The sequence below is a fragment of the Muscardinus avellanarius genome (assembly GCF_963383645.1).
Source record: "Muscardinus avellanarius genome assembly, chromosome: 16".
Taxonomy (NCBI): domain Eukaryota; kingdom Metazoa; phylum Chordata; class Mammalia; order Rodentia; family Gliridae; genus Muscardinus; species Muscardinus avellanarius.
In genome coordinates, this window is record NC_137802.1 from 3,561,439 (window position 1) to 3,586,611 (window position 25,173).

Genomic DNA, 25,173 nt, shown 5'->3' on the forward strand with positions numbered 1-25,173 from the left:
CTGCTGGCCTTGTTGGCCCCAGCACCGGCCTAACCCCTCGGCAAGCTCTTATCCTGGCCTCGGAGGCCCCAGTACCGGCCTTGCCTCATGGCAGGCTCCGATGCCGGCCTCGCTGGCCCCAGCACTGGCCTAACCCCTCTGCAGGCTCTTATCCTGGCCTAGAGGCCCCAGTACCGGCCTTGCCTCAAGGCAGGCTCCGATGCCGGCCTCACTGGCCCCAGCACTGGCCTAACCCCTCAGCAGGCTCTTATCCTGGCCTCGGAGGCCCCAGTACCGGCCTTGCCTCACGGCAGGCTCCGATGCCGGCCTCGCTGGCCCCAGCAGCGGCCTAACCCCTCGGCAGGCTCCGATCCCGGCCTCGGAGGCCCCAGCACTGGTCATGCCTCAAGGCAGGCTCCGATGCCAGCCTCGCTGGCCCCAGCACCGGCCTAACCCCTTGGCAGACTCTTATCCTGGCCTCGGAGGCCCCAGTATCGGCCTTGCCTCAAGGCAGGCTCCGATGCCGGCCTCGCTGGCCCCAGCACCGGCCTAACGCCTTGGCAGGCTCCGATCCCGGCCTCGGAGGCCCCAGCACTGGTCATGCCTCACGGCAGGCTCCGCTGCCGGCCTCTTTGGCCCCAGCAACGGCCTAACCCCTCGGCAAGCACTTATCCTGGCCTCGGAGGCCCCAGTACCGGCCTTGCCTCACGGCAGGCTCCGATGCCGGCCTCGCTGGCCCCAGCACCGGCCTAATCCCTCAGCAGGCTCTTATCCTGGCCTCGAGGCCCCAGTACCGGCCTTGCCTCAAGGCAGGCTCCGATGCCGGCCTCACTGGCCCCAGCACTGGCCTAACCCCTCAGCAGGCTCTTATCCTGGCCTCGGAGGCCCCAGTACCGGCCTTGCCTCACGACAGGCTCCGATGCCGGCCTCGCTGGCCCCAGCAGCGGCCTAACCCCTCGGCAGGCTCCGATCCCGGCCTCGGAGGCCCCAGCACTGGTCATGCCTCAAGGCAGGCTCCGATGCCAGCCTCGCTGGCCCCAGCACCGGCCTAACCCCTTGGCAGACTCTTATCCTGGCCTCGGAGGCCCCAGTATCGGCCTTGCCTCAAGGCAGGCTCCGATGCCGGCCTCGCTGGCCCCAGCACCGGCCTAACGCCTTGGCAGGCTCCGATCCCGGCCTCGGAGGCCCCAGCACTGGTCATGCCTCACGGCAGGCTCCGCTGCCGGCCTCTTTGGCCCCAGCAACGGCCTAACCCCTCGGCAAGCTCTTATCCTGGCCTCGGAGGCCCCAGTACCGGCCTTGCCTCACGGCAGGCTCCGATGCCGGCCTCGCTGGCCCCAGCACCGGCCTAATCCCTCAGCAGGCTCTTATCCTGGCCTCGAGGCCCCAGTACCGGCCTTGCCTCAAGGCAGGCTCCGATGCCGGCCTCACTGGCCCCAGCACTGGCCTAACCCCTCAGCAGGCTCTTATCCTGGCCTCGGAGGCCCCAGTACCGGCCTTGCCTCACGACAGGCTCCGATGCCGGCCTCGCTGGCCCCAGCAGCGGCCTAACCCCTCGGCAGGCTCCGATCCCGGCCTCGGAGGCCCCAGCACTGGTCATGCCTCAAGGCAGGCTCCGATGCCGGCCTCGCTGGCCCCAGCACCGGCCTAACCCCTCGGCATGCTCCGATCCTGGCCTCGGAGGCCCCAGCACTGGTCATGCCTAACGGCAGGCTCCGCTGCCGGCCTCGTTGGCCCCAGCACCGGCCTAACCCCTCGGCAAGCTCTTATCCTGGCCTCGGAGGCCCCAATACCGGCCTTGCCTCAAGGCAGGCTCCGATGCCGGCCTCGCTGGCCCCAGCACCGGCCTAATCCCTCGGCAGGCTCTTATCCTGGCCTCGAGGCCCCAGTACCGGCCTTGCCTCAAGGCAGGCTCCGATGCCGGCCTCGCTGGCCCCAGCACCGGCCTAACCCCTCAGCAGGCTCTTATCCTGGCCTCGGAGGCCCCAGTACCGGCCTTGCCTCACTGCAGGCTCCGATGCCGGCCTCACTTGCCCCAGCAGCGGCCTAACCCCTCGGCAGGCTCCGATCCCGGCCTCAGAGGCCCCAGTACCGGCCTTGCCTCACGGCAGGCTCCGATGCCGGCCTCGCTGGCCCCAGCAGCGGCCTAACCCCTCGGCAGGCTCCGATCCCGGCCTCGGAGGCCCCAGCACTGGTCATGCCTCAAGGCAGGCTCCGATGCCAGCCTCGCTGGCCCCAGCACCGGCCTAACCCCTTGGCAGGCTCTTATCCTGGCCTCGGAGGCCCCAGTACCGGCCTTGCCTCACGGCAGGCTCTGATGCCGGCCTCGCTGGCCCCAGCACCGGCCTAATCCCTCGGCAGGCTCTTATCCTGGCCTCGAGGCCCCAGTACCGGCCTTGCCTCAAGGCAGGCTCCGATGCCGGCCTCGCTGGCCCCAGCACCGGCCTAACCCCTCAGCAGGCTCTTATCCTGTACTCGGAGGCCCCAGTACCGGCCTTGCCTCACTGCAGGCTCCGATGCCGGCTTCACTGGCCCCAGCAGCGGCCTAACCCCTCGGCAGGCTCCGATCCCGGCCTCAGAGGCCCCAGTACCGGCCTTGCCTCACGGCAGGCTCCGATGCCGGCCTCGCTGGCCCCAGCAGAGGCCTAACCCCTCGGCAGGCTCCGATCCCGGCCTCGGATGCCCCAGCACTGGTCATGCCTCAAGGCAGGCTCCGATGCCGGCCTCGCTGGCCCCAGCACCGGCCTAACGCCTCGGCAAGCTCTTGTCCTGGCCTCGGAGGCCCCAGTACCGGCCTTGCCTCAAGGCAGGCTCCGATGCCGGCCTCACTGACCCCAGCAGCGGCCTAACCCCTCGGCAGGCTCCGATCCCGGCCTCGGAGGCCCCAGCACTGGTCATGCCTCAAGGCAGGCTCCGATGCCGGCCTCGCTGGCCCCAGCACCGGCCTAACCCCTCAGCAGGCTCTTATCCTGGCCTCGGAGGCCCCAGCACCGGCCTAACCCCTCGGCAGGCTCTTATCCTGGCCTCGGAGGCCCAAGTACCGGCCTTGCCTCATGGCAGGCTCTGATGCCAGCCTCGCTGGCCCCAGCACCGGCCTAACCCCTCAGCAGGCTCCGGTCCCGTCCTCGGGGGCCCCAACACTGGCCTTGCCTCACGGCAGGCTCCGATGCCGACCTCGCTGACCCCAGCACCGGCCTAACCCCTCAGCAAGTTCCGGACCCGACCTCGGAGGCCCTAGCACAAGCCTTTCATCATGGCAGGCTCCAATGCCGGCCTCGCTGGCCCCAGCATCGGTCTAACCCCTCTGCAGGTTCCAATCCCGGCCACGGAGGCCTCAGTAGTGGCCTTGCCTCACAGCAAGCTCCGATGTCGGCCACTGGCCCCGGCGCCCGCCTAACCCCTCAGCAGGTTCCGATCACTGTCTCTGTGGTTAGTATTTCAAAGGTTCCAGTTGTAATGTATCAGATCTCTGCCTCCCCCGAATATTGGCCACTGGCATTGCCACTGCCTCCACCGTTTCAAATCCTTCCCAGGCTCTTTTTCCACTCTGAATGTTGTCCAGTGTTCCTAAGCATGCGTGATGGTAGCATTCAACATTTAGTGTAATTTCTCCAAAAAAATAAAGGCATGACCAGTGCTGGGGCCTCCGAGGCCGGGATCGGAGCATGCCGAGGGGTTAGGCCGGTGCTGGGGCCAGCGAGGCCGGCATCGGAGCCTGCCGTGAGGCAAGGCCGGTACTGGGGCCTCCGAGGCCAGGATAAGAGCCTGCCAAGGGGCTAGGCCGGTGCTGGGGCCAGCGAGGCCGACATCGGAGCCTGCCTTGAGGCATGATCAGTGCTGGGGCCTCCGAGTCCGGGATCGGAGCCTGCCGAGGGGTTAGGCCGCTGCTGGAGCCAGCGAGGCCGGCATCGGAGCCTGCCGTGAGGCAAGGCCGGTACTGGGGCCTCCGAGGCCAGGATAAGAGCTTGCCGAGGGTTTAGGCCGGTGCTGGGGCCAACGAGGCCGGCAGCGGAGCCTGCCGTGAGGCATGACCAGTGCTGGGGCCTCTGAGGCCGGGATCGGAGCATGCCGAGGGGTTAGGCCGGTGCTGGGGCCAGCGAAGCCGGCATCGGAGCCTGCCGTGAGGCAAGGCCGGTACTGGGGCCAGCGAGGCCGGCATCGGAGCCTGCCATGAGGCAAGGCCAGTACTGGGGCCTCCGAGGCCAGGATAAGAGCCTGCCGAGGGGTTAGGCCAGTGCTGGGGCCAGTGAGGCCGGCATCGGAGCCTGCCTTGAGACAAGGTCGGTACTGGGGCCTCTAGGCCAGGATAAGAGCCTGCCGAGGGGTTAGGCCGGTGCTGGGGCCAGCGAGGCCGGCATCGGAGCCTGCCTTGAGGCATGACCAGTGCTGGGGCCTCCGAGGCCGGGATTGGAGCCTGCCGAGGGGTTAGGCCGCTGCTGGGGCCAGCGAGGCCGGCATCGGAGCCTGCCGTGAGGCAAGGCCGGTACTGGGGCCTCTGAGGCCGGGATCGGAGCCTGCCGAGGGGTTAGGCCGCTGCTGGGGCCAGTGAGGCCGGCTCGGAGCCTGCCGTGAGGCAAGGCCGATACTGGGGCCTCTGAGGCCAGGATAAGAGCCTGCTGAGGGGTTAGGCCGGTGCTGGGGCCAGCGAGGCCGGCATCGGAGCCTGCCTTGAGGCAAGGCCGGTACTGGGACCTCGAGGCCAGGTTAAGAGCTTGCCGAGGGGTTAGGCCGGTGCTGGGGCCAGCGAGGCCGGCATCGGAGCCTGCCGTGAGGCAAGGCCGGTACTGGGGCCTCTGAGGCCGGGATCGGAGCCTGCCGAGGGGTTAGGCCGCTGCTGGGGCCAGTGAAGCCGGCATCGGAGCCTGCAGTGAGGCAAGGCCGGTACTGGGGCCTCCGAGTACAGGATAAGAGCCTGCTGAGGGGTTAGGCCGGTGCTGGGGCCAGCGAGGCCGGCATCGGAGCCTGCCGTGAGGCATTACCAGTGTTGGGGCCTCCGAGGCCGGGATTGGAATCCTGCCAAGGGGTTAGACCGGTGCAGGGGCCAATGGCCAGCATCGGAGCCTGGCGTGAGGCAAGTTCACTCCTGCGGCCTCCAAGGTCGGGACCAAAGCCAGCTTAGGGGTTTGACCGGTTCAGGGGCCAGCGAGACCAGAACTGGGGCCTCCCATGAGGCAAGGCCGCTGCGTGAGCCAGCGAGGTCTGGTTCAATCCACTGAGTAGCCAGGCCACTACTGGGACCATCAAGAGTGGGATTGGTACTTGCAACGCAGCATGCACAGAGAAATATCGCAGAAAATATAAATCAGACGCTTCTCTTAATCAGCAATAACTAGGAGGAAAAGGGCAACAGGAAGAGGTTGAGCTATAGAAAGGGCCCTATAGTGAAGCAACTAATGTGACCAATCAGAGGGTATGTAATACTGGAGGACGGAGCCTCTTTAAAATGCAGGAGGTACATAAATGTATCAAAGTAAATCACCAAAGAAGTGTGGGATGGAGGGAGGGGGAGGGAATGGGACGGGGGCTGGAGGAGGGCTAATTGGATGATGTGTGCTTGTATATCCTCTCAAGTCTTGTACTCCAATGTGATTGATATATGACTACAATGCACCAATTTAAAAAATAAACTAATTAAAAAAAAAATAAAATAAAATAAAATATCATCACCAAGTCCTAACGCCTGGACCAGTGAAGTTACCAATTAGCATTCCTGAGACTGCTTATCCTTGGAAGTTATTCAGAGTCCAACCTCTGCCAGCACGAGGACACGCAGATTTGGGGTCACTGCAGAACACAGGGAATGCCAGTGCCTGGCTCTGCCCCCGCGATTCCTGCAAACAGTGCGGCGTTTCCCCAGCTCCCGTTTTCCTTTGTCTATACACGTGTTCCATACACGCAGTGTTGTCTAGTCAGCTCCTAGGAACCCCCCTGGGCGACAAGCTGCTGTATGTTGTCCTTACTCCGTAAGTGGCAAAGGCAGTGCATTTGGGGTTACACCAAGAGAATCTGGAAGCTCCCAAGCAAGGTACTCCAGGGCAAATGGAATCAAGCAGTGAATGGGAAAAAGATCAATACTGAATTCTAACAGGAGTCAGGCGTAGTCACACACGCTTGTAATCCCAGTGCTTGGGAAGTGAGACAGGACGATCGCACAGGTTCAAAGCCAGCCTCAGCTACTTACTGAGGCTCTTCTTTTTGTTTGTTTTTTTTGTTTTGTTTGGTGGTACTGAATTTTCCTGGATGTCCTTCCATCTCTGCGCTACACTCCCAGACCTAGAAGCCAGCCTCGGTACTTAGTGAGGCTTTCAGCAACTTAGTGAGACCCTGTTTCCAAATAAAATATAAAAAAAGGTCTGGGAGTATAGCCTGGAGGTAGAAAGCTTCTGGGTTCCACCCCCAGTACCACAAAAAAAAAGAAAGAAAGAACTTCAAGCTGGGTGTGGTGGTGCAACATGTCATCCCAGCATTTGGAAGGCTGAGACCAGAGGATCACAGCTAGAGGACAGCCTCAGCTACTTAGTGAGGCCCTTTGCAATTCAGTGAGACCCGGTTTCAAAATAAAGAATAAAAAATAAGGCAGGGGGTGTAGCTGGGAGGTCAAATGCCCCTGGGTTCCATCCCCAGACTCACACAAAAAAAAAAAAACCAGCAAGAAAGAATGTCAGTGTTTCCCACATGACGTGCCCTGATAAGGGTTCTCTGCACTATGAGTTCCTTCATGTGTTTTTAAGATACATCGAAGTCTGAAAGCTTTACCACACTGTTTACATTCATTCATAGGGCTTTTCTCCTGAGTGAATTGTTTTATGATCTCGGAGGGACCTTGAAGAACTTAAGCGTTTTCCACACTGTGAGCACTGATAAGGGTTTTCTGCACCATGAGATCTTTCATGTGTTTGCAAGTCATATCGTCGTCTGAAGGCTTTACCGCACTGCTTACATTCATAGGGCTTTTCTCCTGAGTGAATTCTTTCATGACCTTGGAGGGACCTTGAAGAACTTAAGCATTTCCCGCACTGTGTGCACTGATAAGGGTTTTCCACATCATGAGTTCTTTCATGTGTTTTCAAGTTACTTTGATGTCTGAAGGCTTTACCACACTGCTTACATTCATAGGGCTTTTCTCCTGTGTGAATTCTTTCATGATCTCGGAGGGAACTGGTACAACTTAAGCTTTTCCCACACTGTGAGCACTGAAAAGGCTTTTCTGCAGTATGGATTCTTTCATGTTTATTTAAGATACTTTGCTGTGTGAAGCCTTTACCGCACTGCTTACATTCATAGGGCTTTTCTCCTGAGTGAATTCTTTCATGATTTCGAAGGGAACTGGAACTACTTAAGCGTTTCCCACACTGTGTGCACTGATAAGGGGTTTCTGCACTATGAGTTCTTTTATGTCTTTGTAAGATATATTGTTGTCTGAAGGCTTTACCACATTGTTTACATTCATAAGGCTTTTCTCCTGAGTGAATTCCTTCATGAACTTGGAGGTAACTGGAAGAACTTAAGCGTTTACCACACTGTGAGCACTGATAAGGCTTTTCTGCACTATGAGTTCTTTCATGTCCTTGTAAGATACATCGATGTCTGAAGGCTTTCCCACACTGCTTACATTCATAGGGCTTTTCTCCAGAGTGAATTCTTTCGTGAGCTCGGAGGGACTTAAAAGAACTTAAGCGTTTCCCACACTGTGTGCACTGATAAGGCTTTTCTGCACTATGAGTTCTTTCATGTATTTGCAAGTCATATCGTTCTCTGAAGGCTTTACCGCACTGCTTACATCCATAGGGCTTTTCTCCTGAGTGAATTCTTTCATGAACTCGGAGGGAACCAGAAGAACGTAAGCATTTCCCACACTGTGTGCACTGATAAGGCTTTTCTGCACTATGAGTTCTTTCATGTCTTTGTAAGATATATCGTTGTGGGAAGGCTTTACCACATTGTTTACATTCATAGGGCTTTTCTCCTGAGTGCATTCTTTCATGAACTCGGAGGGAACCGGAAGAACTTAAGCGTTTCCCACACTGTGAGCACTGATAAGGGTTTCCTGCTCTATGCGTTCTTTCATGGAGTCGAAGGTAACCGTGAGTTTTGAAGGCCTTTCCACAGTGTTTACGTTCATAAGGCTTTTCTCCAGCAAGCATTTCTGTGTGCCTGTGAAGGAAAATGGAAGAGCTGAACAATTTAGTACATTTTTGACATTTGTAAGACTTACTTTAATAGGAGTTTGTCCCGTTCTGGTATGTAACTTGAAACACTGGTGGCTTTAACAATTTACATTCACAGGAGGATATCAGGTTGGTGAACTACCTCAGCAATTTATTTCTTCATGTGTTTTTATTTATTTTTTATGGTACTGGGGTTTTACTTCTGGGCTGCCTTCCCAGATCTTTTTTTTTATATTTTTATTTGAAAACAAGGTGTATTAAGCCAGCACACCTGGCTTCCAACCTGCGCTATCCTCCTGTCTCCGCCTCCCAAGTGCGGGGAAGCAATTTATTCATTTATTTATATTTTATTTTTTTGGTGATGTTAGGGGTGGAACCCAGAGGCTTTCTACCTCCGGGCTACACTCCCAGCTTATTTTTTATATTTTATTTGGAAACAGGGTCTCACTGAGTTGCTAAGAGCCTCACTAAGTAGCTGAGGCTGGCTTCAACCTGTGTGATCCTCCTGTCTCAGCCTTTCAAGCATGGATATTACAAGCGTGCGCCACCACACTGGCTTCTAACTCAGCAATTTAGAGTCATTGTTTCAGAAAAATGTTATCACAAAAAAGTGCCATTTTTTACATGCAGTTTTTTGGTTCTATATAGAGGACTATTTGAAAACACTGAAGATTTTTGTCACGCTGAAGTATACTTAAGCATCTCACGAATAAGAAAATTGAAATTATGTTTGTTTTTTTTTCTTGGCGGTACTGGGAATGGGACCCAGGAGGTTTTCTACCTCCCGGCTATACTCTGAGAACTATTTTATACTTTATTTGTAAACTGTTGTAGTGAGCATAACTGTCCACAGCCAATTGTAAGTCCATCAAGCTACTTTATTACAGGTTTGAACCTGGACCCAAGCGCATGGGTCTCCACATAGGCGGAAGGGCCTTGACCGCCATTTGGGGGGGATTTTTACACAGTTGTACAACATTTTGCAAGTCATTCTGTTACATCATTGATGATGCCTCTTGAATTTACAGCTTCCATCCAATAAGGTAACTTGTACAGACCATTTTTAAGATAATAGGGTAGGGGTAGGGGGTATCTTCTCTACTATTGTGTTGCAGAGTCATTCTTATTGCATCAGCCTTGACTTTTAACATGTACAACTCTATACATTAAAGCAGCTACACAAAGCACAGAGTCACATGAGAAGGTCTCTAGAGAGAGTCTCTTACCTAAGGTATGTGACCTTGGGTCCACCAGATGCTCTCGGCTGGGGTGAATGATCTTAACTAGGGCTGAAGACCTTAACTAATAGGTAGACTTAGTTTAAACTTCTTTAGGACTCTTTAACTTAAAAAAATATTCTTGTACAATATTATTGGTCAACATTATTAGTTTAAGCAATTTCTTAGTAACTACACCGCACTGCACTCTCACAGCACACTTTGTTATAAAACTTTAACCTAAAATTTTAAACACAACAAACAGGGTCTCACAAAGTTGCTGAGAGCCTTCCTAAGTAGCTGAGGCTGGATGTGAACCTGTGTGGTCCTCCTGTCTCACCTTCACAAGTGGTAGGATTACAAGCACACGCCACCGTGCCCAGGTTGAAATTATGCTTATCTGGTTTGCTGGTTTTAAGACTATTTTTGAGAGCAGGGCGTGGTGGCCTCGAACACTTGTAATCCCAGTCCTTGGGAGGCTGAGACAGTGGATCACAAAGGGTCATGACTTAGGTTGTCACTATTTCCAAATAAAATATAAAAATGGTCTGGGAGTGTAGCTCAGAGGTAGAAAGTCCCCTGGATTTTATCCCAAGTGCCACAAAAACTTTTTTTTGACATTTCGATGATTCTGTCAAGCTAAATTTCTTCTTTCTTAGCTTGTAAGTTACCTTTGATTTTGTCCTGAAATTGTGTAGTGACTGCCAGTATTCAGATCCTTCCAATTGTGTCCTATAATTAAGAATAAAAAATTCTTAGTTATTGAGAATCACATCTACAGAATGCTTTCTAATTACAGCATACACTGTCCAATATACAGTTATCTCGCCTGACCTATTCACCAAGTTCTTCATTTGGTGTGCTGGCAGGCAAGGTGATGCATGCATGTAATGCTGGGAGGCTGAGACAGGAGGATCCCGGTTGTAGACAGCCTCAGATACTTAGTAAGACCCTTTGCAACTCAGTGAGACCCCGTTTCAAAATAAAGAATGAGCCGGGCGTGGTGGTGCATGCTTGTAATCCTCGCGCTTGGGAGGCAGAGAAAGGAGGATCACGCAGGTTGGAAGCCAGCCATGCTGGCTTAAGAGACCCTGTTTCCAAATACAAATATAAAAATAGGTCTGGGAGTGTAGCCCGGAGGTATAAGGGCTTCTAGGAACCCCAGTACCATAAAAAAAATAAAAGATTAAAAATAGGTAGAATGACTCTTTGTTTCTTTTCCAGTATGGCCAAAAAAAAAAAAAAAACAAACAAACAAAAAAAAAAACCAAAAAAAACAATTAAGCCCGGGCATGGTGGTGCAACTTGTACTCCCCCAGCTTGTACTTCCTGGACTTGGGAGGTGGAGACAGGAAGATCATGCAGGTTGGAAGACACCATGCTGGCTTAAGAGACCCTGTTTCCAAGTAAAAAAAATAAATAAAGATAGGTCTGGGAGTGTAGTCTGGAGGTTAGAAGTTGTTTCAGTACCACCAAAAAAAAAGTAGCCGCGCGGGGTGGTGCACGCTTCTAATCCCAGTGGCTTGGGAGGCTGAGACAGGAGGATCACACGGGTTCGAAGCCAGCCTCAGCTACTTAGTGAGGCTCTCAACAACCTAGTGAGACCCTGTTTCCAAATAAAATATTAAAAAGGTCTGGGAGTATAGCCCGGAGGTAGAACGCCTCTGGGTTCCACCCACAGCACCACCAAAAAAAAAAAAAAAGTAAAGTAAAATACCTAGCCAGGCATAGTGGCACACGCTTGTCATCCCAGCATTTGGGAAGCTAGACAGGAGGATCACAGTTTGAGGACATCTGCAGTTACTACTTAGTGAGGCCCTTTGCTACTCAGTGAGATCCTATTTCAAAATAAAGAATATAAATAGGGATAGGGGTGTAGCTCAGAAATCGTATGACCCTGGGTTCCATCCCCAGTACTGCAAAAAAAAAAAAAAAAACCTCTAAATCAGAGATCATCATTGATGACCTAAGAACACAAATTCCTTATAGACTCTGGAGGGAGGGAGTCATCGTACCTAGAGAGGCCACATTGCTGAAGGTTTCCAGCATCACGTCTCTGTAGAGATTCTTCTGGGAAGCATCTAGCAGAGCCCACTCCTCCTGGGTGAACTTCACAGCCACGTCCTCAAAGGACACCTAAACGACGCCACATTTGTACAAGAGAGGGTCAGTACATTCAACGAATTCTAAGGTGTTCATATAGGACCTAGGATTCCAAAATTGTGTTCCTCAGAACTTTTTTTTTTTTTGGGGGGGGGTCTGGGGATGGAACCCAGGGGCATTCAACCTCCAAGCTACAGCCCCTGCCCTATTTTTTATTCTTTGTTTTGAAACTGGGTCTCACTGAGTTGCCGAGGGCCTCATTAAGTAGCTGAGACTGTCAGCGAATCGCCATCCTCCCTCTGGCCACAGCCTCCCAGATGCTGGCAACAAGTGTGCGCCACCACGCCCGTCTTCTTCAGAACTCCATCATATAATATCCTTGAAACACACACACACACACACACACACACACACACACACACACACACCGAAAGAAATACCAGAATCGACCTATTCAAGGAGAGAAGTTATATATATTTTTTATTTTTTATTTTTGGTGGTACCACGGATAGAACCCAGGGACACTGTACCTCTGAGCTACACCCCCCATGCTATTTTATTAGCCATTTTATCTCTGAAAGAGGGTCTCAGTGAATTGCCAAAAGCCTCAACAGTAGTCTCCAGTCTCTGCCTCTGGAATGTTGGGATTACAAAAGTGCACGACCACACCCAGCAGATATTCCCCTTTTACTAGAGGGCCCTGAGAGAACGTGCTTTTGGGTCAGCCCTAATTTCTTGTTTTTTCTAAACGAATTCACTTTTAGCTATAAATAAAACACTGGTTCTAAGTACTACGTGGAAAGGCAATAAATCGAGAATCCTGAACAAGAATTCAGAAGCCCACATTGACAGCGCCCCCTGCCCACCAAGGGAACCCCGGTCCAGGCAACTCTGGGGCGGAGGCCGCTGGAGGCGGCACCACGTGTTGGCCAGAGCCCACCCACAGCCTGAGTTCTCTCACCCCGCAGCTGTGGCTGCTGCCCTCAGGGTCAGCGCCCACTGACCTGACCTCCGGCTCTGGGCCCAACCGCTCGGCCTCTCGCAGGGGCCCCACAGAGCCCCTCCAATTCGGTCTATGCCTGCCCGTCCACACTGGACTTCACTCCCTATGTGGGCACCAGGTTCCACACTCACCGTGTTGGGCTTTCCAGGTCTCCCCTGAACCCCACCCACGGTCAACTCACTACTAAGGCTCAGCAGCTAGGAAACCTCTAGGACAGGAGGCCAGGAACCCATAGAGCCCGCCCCCTTCCCCACAGACAGCCCTGATTGGACAACAAGCACAGATCACAACCTGCACTGGGGTGCTGATTGGCTACCCACTTCACAGGAAATGCGACCTCCTATGCTCTCCAAACAGACCTCAAGGACCAATCCACCTGCTTCCCTCCCCAAGGGCTCCTGTCCCTCGCCGTCCTCTCCTTTGTCCTCACTGAGGCCATGGTCCCCACGGCCCATCTCCCAGCGTCTGTCCGCACAGTCCAGCCAAGGAGGGTGCTCCACAGACACCCGCATCTCCTTGGGCCGCCAGGCCTCCACGCCCACCACCCCCGCCTTCGGGGTGGCCAAGTGAGCTCCCTGCACCCGAGGCCACAGCAGGACAAAGGCAGCGCCTGGCACTAAGACGACGCCCGGAAAACGGGGTCCCGGGTAGAGCGCGCGCCCTCCGCCACAGCCACACCTGGAGGTGCGGGGCCGGCTGGGCCTCGACACTGCTCTTGAGTAGAAGCTAGGGCAGGGAGAAGAAAGAATTTCCCACAGGCCCCTCCATGAACACAGGGCGTCTCCAGAGTCCTGCAAGGCAAGGCGGCGCCGCGCTGCCTACCTAGGGAAGACAGAGCTCACGCTCGCCTCCCTGCTGAGACCCAGAGAACCACGCAGTAAAGGACTCGCGTGTTCTGAGCTCATGACAGAACTGCAGCTCTGTTCCCGGAGCCACACAATTAGACAATCAGAGAAGACCCCGCCCCATGCTCTGGTTGGCTGGGCTGACGAACCTCCTACTGACGTCTGAGCACGTGTGCAATGGTAGAGCAGGAATGACAGCCAGTGGCCACGCCCCTTCCCGCTCAGCCCGCCTCCACAGGAACAAGCCTGGACCACACTGGGGTCCTTGTGTTCCAGCAGAACTTGTTCCTGACATTCCAGGGGGAGCCCTGCTATCTCTTTCTACTCAGTGGGCACTTCCTGTTTACCCTCTGGACTCAGGGGTACAAATGGGCACAGTTTAATCTAGAGTCAATGTCCGAAGGAGCCATCTTGGCTAAACTGGAAGGGTTCACAGACCACACCAGGCCAAACATCGTGAAGAGCCAAGGCACCGACATGACTGGGTTGGCACAGATCTGGCCTCCCTAGATGAGTCCCTGACCCGTCCACACTGGCCGGTGACCCCACTTCCTGACCCCGGGCATCCACGCTCACCATCCCAGCTCTCCACTAGCACTTCTCGCCCCAGAGGCCACAGGGACACAAGACCCAAGCAACCTGTGACCTTCAATAGTAGAGAAAGGTCCTGGGCAACACCAGCTGGGGTAAAGCCAGCCTCCTATTCTGGGAAAAAACCTCACTGGATGAGAAAATCCTGCCCAGAATTATTGATTGGCTTAAGGCTCAAAACCCCAGCTACATAGTGAGGCCTTTTGCAACTCAGTGAGGCCCTGTTTCAAAATGAAGAATAATAGGGCTGGAGGTGTAGCTCGGAGATAGAATTCCCCTTGATTCCATCTCCAGTACAAAAAAAAAGAGAGAGAGAGAGCATACAAATATGGAGGGAAAATGTTATCTTAAAAACTAGAACGCCCGGCGTGGTGGCACAGGATTGTAATCCCCATGCTTGGGAGGGGAATATCGCACAGGTTCGAAACAATCCTCAGTTACTTAGTGAGGTTCTCAGTAACCTTTTTGACACCCTGTTTCCAAATAAAATATATATAGCTCCGATGTAAAAAACCTTTGGATTCCATCCCCAGTACAAGAAAAAAAAAAAAAAAAAAAAAACAGGTTTGAAGCTCCTCGCTGTCTTAAGAGACCCTGTTTCCAAATAAAAATATAAAATAGGTCTGGGAGTGTATCCCGGAGGTAGAAGGGTTCCATCCCCAGTACCACCAAAAACAAACAAACTAGAAAATTCCTGATTTTTACTTCCACCTTCGAAGCCTCAATAGGCCCACACCCTTAATCACAAAGCCCCCTCCCACCCGAGCCTCAAGAGACACTTAGCAAACAAAGGCTCCAGTAGGAGGGACAAGGTCAGACACCACCAACGACCACCCACTGATCCCCAGAGCCTGAGGTTTAGCAGGAAGACCTCACCTCCAGCCCATCCCCCTGCCCCAGCCACCCCACCCCTGCTCCAGGCCCCAGGGAACAGGAAGGCAAGCTCCCAAGGGCCTCTCCCACTCTCCAGGTGCTTGCGGCTCTCTCCTGAACGTGTGTCTTCACATTCCCTTAATAAACCTCTGTCTTCATCTCTGACTGGCGCGTGCTGAGATTGTTTTCGCCCCTGAAGCCAAGAACCCCGGGTCCTGAGGTGAGTTTCCCTTCCTCAGACCTGGGCACTCCTCAGGACTCTCCAGGCAATTCCTGTGTTTGCCTGTGAGGGGTCCTTTCCTCTCCTGAGCTGGTGCAGCCCCTGAACCTGGAAGGGCCAGTTGGCGCGCGCTTGTAATCCCAGTACTTGGAGGCTAAAATAGCAGGATCCCAGGTTCGTGTTTAGCCTCAGCGACTTTGTGAGGCCTCTGCCATTTACCTTGACTGTCTTTCAAAATAAAGAATAAGCCGGGCCGGGCGTGGTGGCGCACACTTGTAATCCCAGCATTCGGGAGGCTGAGACCAGAGGATCGCGGTTTGGGGACAGCCTCAGCTACTTAGTGAGGCCCTCAGCAACTCAGTGAGACCCGGTTTCAAAATAAAGAATAAAAAATAGGGCAGGGGGTGTAGCTCGGAGGTCAAATGCCCCTGGGTTCCACCCCCAGACCCACAAAAAAGAAAAAAAAAAAAAAAAAGAATAAGCCGGCCGTGGTGGCGCACGCTTGTAATCCCCGCGCTTGGGAGGCAGAGACAGGAGGATGGCGCAAGTTCGAAGCCAGCCCCACTGACTTAAGAGACCTTGTTTCCAAATAAAAAAAGTATGAAAATTGGTACTGGACGTGTAGCCCGGAGGTAGGAGGGTTCCCAAGAACCATAGTACCACCAAATCTTAATAAATAAAGAATAAAAGTCGGACGTGGTTTCACACACTTGTGATCCTGCATGTGGGAGTTTGAGGCCTTTCGGTTGGCGGACAGGCTGAATTACTTAGTGAGGCCCTTTGCCACGCAGGGAGACCCTTTTTCATAATAAAAAAAATGAAAATAGGGCTGAAGTTATAGCCCTGAATATAGGTAGAATACCCGGGTTCCATCCCAAATACTGCAAAAAAATAAAAATAAAATAAAAAGAATATGTCCCTGGGTTCAATCTCCACGACCGGAAAATCATATAAATAAGGCCACAAGCCGAGTCCCTGGACAATCCCCCGGCCGGGCCCAGCAGAGTCGCCGTGGGCGCAGCGGAGGGGCCAGACCTGGGAGCGCGGGAGCCCGCGGAGCCCCGGCCGGAGTCGAGCCCAGGCCCGTCCACACTGGCCGCCGCCCGTCCCGACCCCGGTCCACACTCACCATCCCGGCTCCGGAGTCGAGCCCAGGCCCGTCCACACTGGCCGTCGCCCGTCCCGACCCCGGTCCACACTCACCATCCCGGCTCCGGAGTCGAGCCCAGGCCCGTCCACACTGGCCGCCGCGTCCTGACCCCGGTCCACACTCACCATCCCGGCTCCGGGTCCCGCGAGCGCCGCCCGCACCGTGGACACCGCGCTACAAGGACCCAAGGACCCAGCGCCGGCAGCAGCGAGATTATATCCAGGTCCTAGATTCCCGGATTGCAGCCTGCCCCTTCCTCCAAAACTCACTGATTGGACACTAAGCACAGCCCCACCCCACGACACTGATTGGCTAGGCTCCTGAGTGACCTCATAAAAGACCACTGACTTAGTGGGACCAAAATGCAGCAGGTAGCCACGCCCCTCCGGGCTCGGCCTCCCTAGGCCGCCTGGAGTCGATGTATTTAAGCAGGACTTCCTCCAGGCTTTTCCGGAGTGAGCGCACCTGTCCTCTCCTACTCAGTGGGCTTGCTTGCTTTCCTTCGTTTTGTGGTACTGAGGATTCTACCCATTGGCATTCTAACTCTGAGCCGCAGCCTCAACCCTAATTTTTTTTTGTAGTACTGGGGATGGAACCTAGGGGCTTTCTACCCCCGGCCTGCACTCCCAGACCTATTTTATATTTTATTTGGAAACAGGTCTCATTAAGTGGCGGAGAGCCTAAACAGGAGATTCGTCAAATTGCTATATTTAGAAATTAAAGTACAGAAGCCCGGCACAGAGGGGCATACCTGTAATCCCAGAACGTGGTAAATTGAGACAGAATAACAGCAGGGTTTGAAGAAGTCATCAGCAATTTAATGAACATGGTTACCTACTGAAGCCCTGTTTCAATAAAAAAAAAAATTAAGCTGGGCGTGGTGGTGCAGGCTTGTAATTCCATTAATTAGGAGGCAGAGATGGGAAGAATGCAAATTCCTGGCCAGGCTCAGCAATTTAGTAAGATGTTCTCCAACTTAGGTGGTAGGGCTGCGGTGGGTATAGCTCAGAGGTAGAATGCCCCTGGGTTCAATCCCCAGTTCTGCAAATAATAATAATAATAATAATAATAATAGTAATAAATGAGTGCATTAAGAGGGCAAAGTGTAGAGTTCTTCAATCCCCAGTACCCAAACAAATGAATGAAGAAGGGACTTGCTTGTTTGAGAGTCTCACTACTTGCTGAGTCTGTCTTTGAACGTGCAGTTGTCCTGTCTCAGCTTCCCACATGCTGGGATTACACGCATGCGCCATCATGCCTAGCTGTTGGAACACATTTCTTGCAATCAAAATGCTTTTCACCAGTGAGATGCCCATGTTTTCAAAAAGAAGTAACATCTGAAGGCTTCAGAACCTTTTCATATTCAGAATGTTTTCTGCTGCTCTACTCTTGAAAACTTTACCACCTTGTTTACACTCACAAGGTTTCCCCTATAAGAGATTCTGTAAGTCTTCGAGGCCAAAGAAAACCTGAAGAACTTACCACATGGATAGCATTGAAAGGGCTTCAACCAGTACGAATTCATTCATGATGTCAAATGTACCTTGAGCTGTGTTAATACTTACAAACATTTATAACGTTTCTTTTCTTTTCACAGAATGAAATTTTTTTCCTTGAAACAGGATCTCACTGAGTTGCAAAGGCACTAAGTAGCTATGGCAGTCCACGAACCATGTCATACTGCGTCAGTCTCCCAAATTCTGGGATTGCTTGCATGTGCCATCTCACCTGGCTTCTATCATATTGAAATGAACTTCAGTGCCTATGGGCTTTATATTACATTCATGAGCCTTTTCTAGTACAAGTTCCTTCATTACCTTGGAAGAACAGAGAGAACATATGCACTAGCAGGGCTTTTCCTCCGCATGCATGTCTATGCTATCAAAGGTTACTAGAACACCTAAACTACTTTCCACACTGAACATGCTAAGAGGCTTTTGGTCCAGTATGAATTTCCATAAACTCAAAAGTACGTGGGATTACTGAAATGTTTCCTATAGTGCTCATATTCGAATGTTTAACCCCAGTATGAGGTTTTTTTTTTTTTTTGAGGGGTAGCACGACTGTGGGTAGAACCCGGAGGCATTGGACCTCTGAGCTATACGCACTGCGCTATTTTTTATTCTTTATTTGTAAAACAGGGTCTCACTAAGTTGCGGAGGAGGTAAGTAGCTGAGGCTCTCTGCGAATCGTGATCCTCCGGTCTCGACTCCTGAATGCTGGGATCACAGGCATGTGCCACCACACAAGGCTAATGAGTTCTTTTATTTATTTGCAAAGGTTAGGTCTTTGTGTGAAGTCTTTGCCACACTGCTGACATTCATAGGGCTTTTCTCCTGAATGAGTTCTCTCGTGATTTAGGAGGGAACTGGAAGAACATGAGCATTTCCCACATGGTGCGCACTGCTAAGGCTTTTCTGCACTATGACGTCTTTCATGTGATTTCAAGTTACTTTTATATCTGAAGACCTTACCACACTGCTTACATTCATAGGGCTTTTCTCCTGAGTGAATTCTTTCATGAAATTGGAGGCTATAGGAAGAACAAAAGCCTTTCCCACACTGTGTGCACTGAAAAGTCTTTTCTGCACTATGAGTTCTTTCATGGATTCGCAACGCATATGGTGTTCTGCAGGCTTTACCACACTGCTTACATCGATAGGGCATTCCTCGTGAGTGAGCTTTTACATGAAGGCTCAGCGAACTGGAACTGCTTAAGCGTTTCCCACATTGTGTGCACTGATAAGGCTTTTCTGCACTGTGTGTTCCTTCATGTCGGCTCAAGTTATTTTCATGTCTGAAGGCTTTACCGCACTGCTTACATTCATAGGGTTTTTCTCCTGAGTGAATTCTTTTATGAGCCTCAATGGAACAGGAAGTTCTTAAGCGTTTCCCACACTGTGAGCACTGATAAGGCTTTTCTGCACTGAGTTCTTTCATGATTTTTCAAGTTACTTCGTTTTCTAAAGGTTTTACTACACTGTTTGCATTCATAGGGCTTTTCACCTGAGTGAATTCTTTTATGAACTTGGAGGGATTGAGAAGAACTGAAGCCTTTCCCACACTCTGTGCACTGATAAGACTTTTCTGCACTTGGAGTTCTTTCATGTGTTAGCAAGTGACTTCATTGTCTGAAGGCTTTACCACACTGCTTACATTCATAGGGCTTTTCTCTTGAGTGCATTCTTTCATGATGTTGGAGGGAAGGGGCAGAACATAATCTTTTCCCACACTGTGCCCTGGAAACAGCATCAGTGTAAGGCCCGCCCCCTCTCCCAGGACACCTGATTGGGCAGCGAGCAGCCCCGCCCCGACTCATTGGTTTAAGGCTCAGAACCCACCTCCCGGTCCTGAGTGACAGCAACCACGACCTCTCATTTTGCTCTGCCCGCAGCGTCAGCGCCCCTTGGCCAGCCGCCCAGGCAGGCTCTGTCCACACTGTTCTGTCTCCACCGCCCCGTCCTCGCACAGGGTCCCCAACGTCAGTCCCCTCGCGTCGCTCCCCACAGACCCGCCCTCACCTCCTCAGGACGCCAGGCCTCCGCGCTCACATTCCCGACTTCAGGGTCAACACGGGAGCTCCTGCAACCTGAGCCGCCGCACCCCAAAGGCTGGGCCTGGGCAACAAAGAAAAAGGCCCAAAACAGGATGCCAGGCATAGATCCCAGGATTCCGAGGATCTGCGCCTTATAAAGCCAGCGCAGCCCCGCCTCTAAGCACCGATTGGCTAGGGAATCCAGGCCCCACCTCCTGAGGCCTAAATGACAGAGCGACCCCTCAGGTTGGCGAGTGGGGCTGATACTGCAAGGCCACCACCCTTCTAGGCTCAGCCTGCTGCAGCTGGTTCATACCTTGCATTTAAGCAGGTAACTTAGCAGGAGATATACCCTGGCCTCATACAACAAAAATTTGACCAACCTCGCCAGGCCAAACGCAAAGAATGAGCAGAGGTCTTTCAGGCATCAGCAACGTGGGCTGAGGCACATTTAGGGGAGTCTAAGTTTCTTAAAACAAAAATGTGGAAAATGTGCAAAACGCAAAATAATTACACGAAACAGGGAATCTGGAATTAGAACGAAAATAATACAGATTAGAGCTGGATTAGTACAGAGATTAGTACCGAAAAAAAATTGTATTTAAGCAGAAATGTGTATGAAAGCGTAACTTTACTGTATTTAAGCAGAAATCGCTCCTGGCTTTTCCAGAACGTGCACAGCTGTCCTCTGGTCTCAAAGAAAGTGGACACTTTCTTTCTTTCTTTCTTTCTTTTTTTGCTTTCTTTTCTTTGTGGTACTGAGTATTGAATCCAGGGACATTCTAACCCTGATTCACACACCCAGCACTACTTTTTATAGTTCTTTATTTTGAAGCAGGGTCTCACAAAGTTGCAGAGAGCCTATGTAGCTGAGGCTGGCCTGGAGCAGGGGTCTGTGGTGGTTGGGGCAGGATGGGATGGAGATCTGGACTTCCTGCTAATCCTCAGGTTCTGGGAATCAGTGGGTGGTGGTATTGGGTGCTGCCTGACCTACTGGCGCTATTGTTTACTAAATGTCTCTGAAGTCTCAGGTTGGAGGGGCCTTTGTGATTAAGGGTGTGGGCTTATTGAGGCTTCTTCTAGAGTGGATATTGAAATTATGCATTTTCAAATTTTAAAACTGCATTTTTTTCGCGGGCGTGGAGGCCCGTGCAGGCCCATGCGTGTAATCCCCGCGCTTGGGAAGCTGAGACTGGATTGTGCATGTTTGAAGCCAGCCTAAGCTGGTTTGAGACCCTGTCTCCAAATAAAATATAAAATAAATAGGTCTGGGATTATAGCCCGGAGGTAGAAGGCCCCTGGGTTCCATTCCCAGTAACACACACACACACAAAAAAAAAAAAAAACTGAATTTTTGAGCTGTGCGTGGTGGCGCACTCTTGTAATTCCAGCATTCGGAAGGCTGAGACCCGAGGATCACAGTTCACAGACAGCCTCAGCTACTTAGTGAGGCCCTCTGCAACTCAGTGAGACCTGGTTTCAAAATAAAAAAGAATAAAAAATAGGGCAGGGGCTGTAGCTCAGAGGTAGAATGCCCCTGGGTTCCATCCCCAGACCCACGAAAAAAAATTAAAATATATAAAATTAAAAATTATAAAACTATATTTTTCCTATTGTTGTGCATTCTCGTGTGTGTGTGTGTGTGTGTGTGTGTGTGTGTGTGTGAATCAAGGGGCATTCTATCTCTGAGATACATCCCACCCTTATTATTGACATTTTGAATCAGGGTCTAATGGAATTGTAAAGGGCCTCATAAGTAGGTGAGGCTAGCTGCAAACTTTGATCCTCCCGTCTCAGACTCCCAATTACTGAGATTATAAGTGTGTGCCACATTCCATCCCCAGTACCACACACACACACACACACACACACACACACACACACACACACAAACGAACAAAGGAATGAATGAATAAAAAAACTATCAAAACTGAGTTAAGAAAACTGTCAGGAACCAAGCTAACTTGAGTTCAAGGCTTACCCTAAGTCCTATTCATTCCTTATTTTGAAACAATGTCTCACTGAGTAGTAAAGGGCCTTACTAAGTGGCAGCTGAGGCTGTCTTGGAACTGAAATCCTCCTGTCTCAGCCTCCAAATGCTGGGATTACATACCTGTTCCAAAATGCCCAACCTATTATTTATTCTTTTTTTTTTTTTTTTGCAGTATTGTGGGTGGAACTCAGGGGAGGTTCTACCTGAGTGACACTCCCCAGCCCTATGTTGTTTTGTGTGTGTGTGTGTGTGTGTGTGTGTGGTGCTAGGGGTGGAATGTAAATGCTGGGATTACAAGTGTGCACAACAATGCCTGGCTAACAACAGCCCTTTAAAATTTTTTAAATTTGTAAAAATTTTTTTGGTGGTACTGGAGTTCTTGGAAACCCTTTAACCTCCGGACTACACTCCCAGACCTATTTTCTATATTGTTTTATATTTGGAAACAGGGTCTCTTAAGCTAGCGTGGATGGCTTCAAAACTGCACCATCCTCCTATCTCCGCCTCCCAAGCATGGGGATTAAAGCATGCACCACCACTTTTCCATTAAAAATGACACAAAGTTTATTAAAAAACCAATAAAGGGCACAAAGCTTATTACTTTTATGTTTCATATTTAAAAATACAGCATATGTTATTTTCATCTAAAACCTGTTTAATTATATTCTCAATTAGTTATTTTAATCCTGAGTCAAAAAACACCAAAGAGGGGCCTTGCCTGGCCACTCTCCATCACACATAATGAACTTTAGTGTAAACTTATTCTATCTTCTAAATTAACTACTAAATATTACACTTACTATTTCTACTTACAGAAATAATTGCTGACCAGGTGTGGAGAAGATCGCAGTTCGTGGACAGCCTCAGCTACTTAGTGAGGCCCTCTGCAGCTCAGTGAGACCGGGTTTCAAAATAAAGGATAAAAAATAGGGAATGGGGTGTAGCTAAGGCTTTTCTGCACTGAGTCCTTTCATGTATATGCAAGACATATCATCATCTGAAGGCTTTACCGCACTGCTTACATTCATAGGGCTTTTTTCCTGACTGAATTCTTTCATGAAGTCTCAGGAAAAAGGAAGTACTTGTTTCCCACACTGCGTGCACTGATAAGGCTTTTCTGCAACATGACTTCTTTCATGTTTATGCAAGTAACATTGTTTTCTGAAGGCTTTACCGCACTTATATTCATAGGGCTCTTCTCCTGAGTGAATTATTTGACATTTTGGAAGTGATAGAAAGAACTTCAGTTTTTCCCACATCAGGTGTGATAAGGCTTCTCCGCACCATGAGTTCTTCCATGTCTTTTTAAATGACTTTGATATCTGAAGGCCTTACCGCACTGCTTACATTCACAGGGCTTTTCTCCTGAGTGAATTCTTTCATGAGCTCGGACGCAACCGGAAGAACTGAAGCGTTTCCCACACTGTGAGCACTGATATGGCTTTTCTGCACTATGAGTACTTTCATGTCTTTGTAAGTGATATGGTTGTCTGAAGGCTTTACCGCACTGCTTACATTCATAGGGCTTTTTTCCTGAGTGAATTCTTTTATGAATTTGGATACAACTAGAAGAACTGAAGCATTTCCCACACACTGTGCATTGATAAGGCTTTTCCGCATTATGAGTTCTTTCATGTGTTTTCAAGTTACTTTGCTGTCTGAAGGCTTTACCGCACTGCTTACATTCATAGGGCTTTTCTCCTGAGTGAATTCTTTCATGAACTCGGATATAACCAGAAGAACTGAAGCGTTTCCCACACTGTGAGCACTGATAAGGCTTTTCTGCACTATGAGTTCTTTCATGTGTTTTCAAGTGATATCGTCGTCTGAAGGCTTTACCGCACTGCTTACATTCATAGGGCTTTTCTCCTGAGTGAATTCTTTTATGAACTCGGAGGGACCTAGAACTTAAGCTTTTCCCACACTGTGTGAACTGATAAAGTTTCCCTGCACTATGAGTTCCTTCATGTATTTGCAAGTTATATCGTTGTGTGAAGGCTTTACCACAAGGCTTATATTCATAGGGCTTTTCTACTGAGTGAATTCTTTCATGACCTCGAAGGTTACTGAAAGAACAGAAGCGTTTCCCACACTGTGTGCACTGATAAGGCTTTTCTCCACTGTGAGTTCTTTCATGTGTTTGCAAGTCATAGCATCGTCTGAAGGCTTTACCGCACTGCTTACATTCATAGGGCTTTTCTCCTGAGTGAATTCTTTCATGAAGTCGGAGGGAAAAGGAAGAACTTAAGCCTTTCCCACACTGTGTGCACTGATAAGGTTTTCCTGCATTATGAGTTCCTTCATGTATTTGCAAGTTATATCGTTTTATGAAAGCTTTACCGCACTGCTTACATTCATAGGGCTTTTCTCCTGAGTGAATTCTTTCATGAACTCGGATATAACTAGAAGAACTGAAACGTTTCCCACACTGTGGGCACTGGTAAGGCTTTAATGCACTATGAGTTCCTTCATGTGTTTGCAAGTGATATCGTCGTCTGAAGGCTTTACCACACAATTTACATTCATAGGGCTTTTCTCCTGAGTGAATTCTTTCATGATCTTGAAGGGAACTGTAAGACCTTAAGCTTTTCCCACACTGTGAGCACTGATAAAGGTTTCCTGCACTATGAGTTCTTTCATGGAGTCGAAAGAAACTGTGACTTTTGAAAGCTTTTCCACAGTGTGTACATTTATAACGCTCTTTTCCCACATGCATTTCTTTATACCTGTAAAGGAAAATGGAAGAGCTGAATAATTTAGCACATTTTTGAGATTTATGAGACTTACTTTCATAGTGAGCATTGTTTCACAAAAATGTTCTTATCACACAAAAGTGACATGTAGTTTCTTGGTACTATATAGAGAACTATTTTTTAAAACACTGAAGATTTCTGTCATGCTGCAGTATACTTTTCATAAGCATCTCACTAATAACAGAATTAAAATTATGCTGTTTTTTTTTTTTTCTTGGCGGTACTGGGGGTGGGACCCAGGAGGTTTTCTACCTCCCGGCTATACTCCGAGACCTATTTTATACTTTATTTGTAAAGAGGGTCTCACAAAGTTGCTAAGAACATTACTAAGTAGTTGAGGCTGGATTTGAACCTGTGCTGTCCCCTCCTGTCTCAGCTTCACAAGTGCTAGGATTACAAGCACACGCCACCACGGCTGGCTTGAAATTATGCTTATTTGGTTTGCTGGTTTTAAGAATATTTTGAGAGCAGGGTGTGATGGCCCTGCACGCTTGTAATACCAGTATTTTGGAGGCTGAGACAATAGGATCACAATGGGTCGATGACTTAGTGAGGCTCTCAGCAACTTAGTGAGAACATATTTCCAAATAAAATATAAAAATGGTCTGTGAGTGTAGCTCAGAGGTAGAAAGCCACCTGGATTTTATCACAAGTGCCACACACATAGAAAAAAACTTTTGACATTTCGATGATTCTCTCAAGCAAAATTTCTTCAATCTTAGCTTGTAAGTTACCTTTGGTTT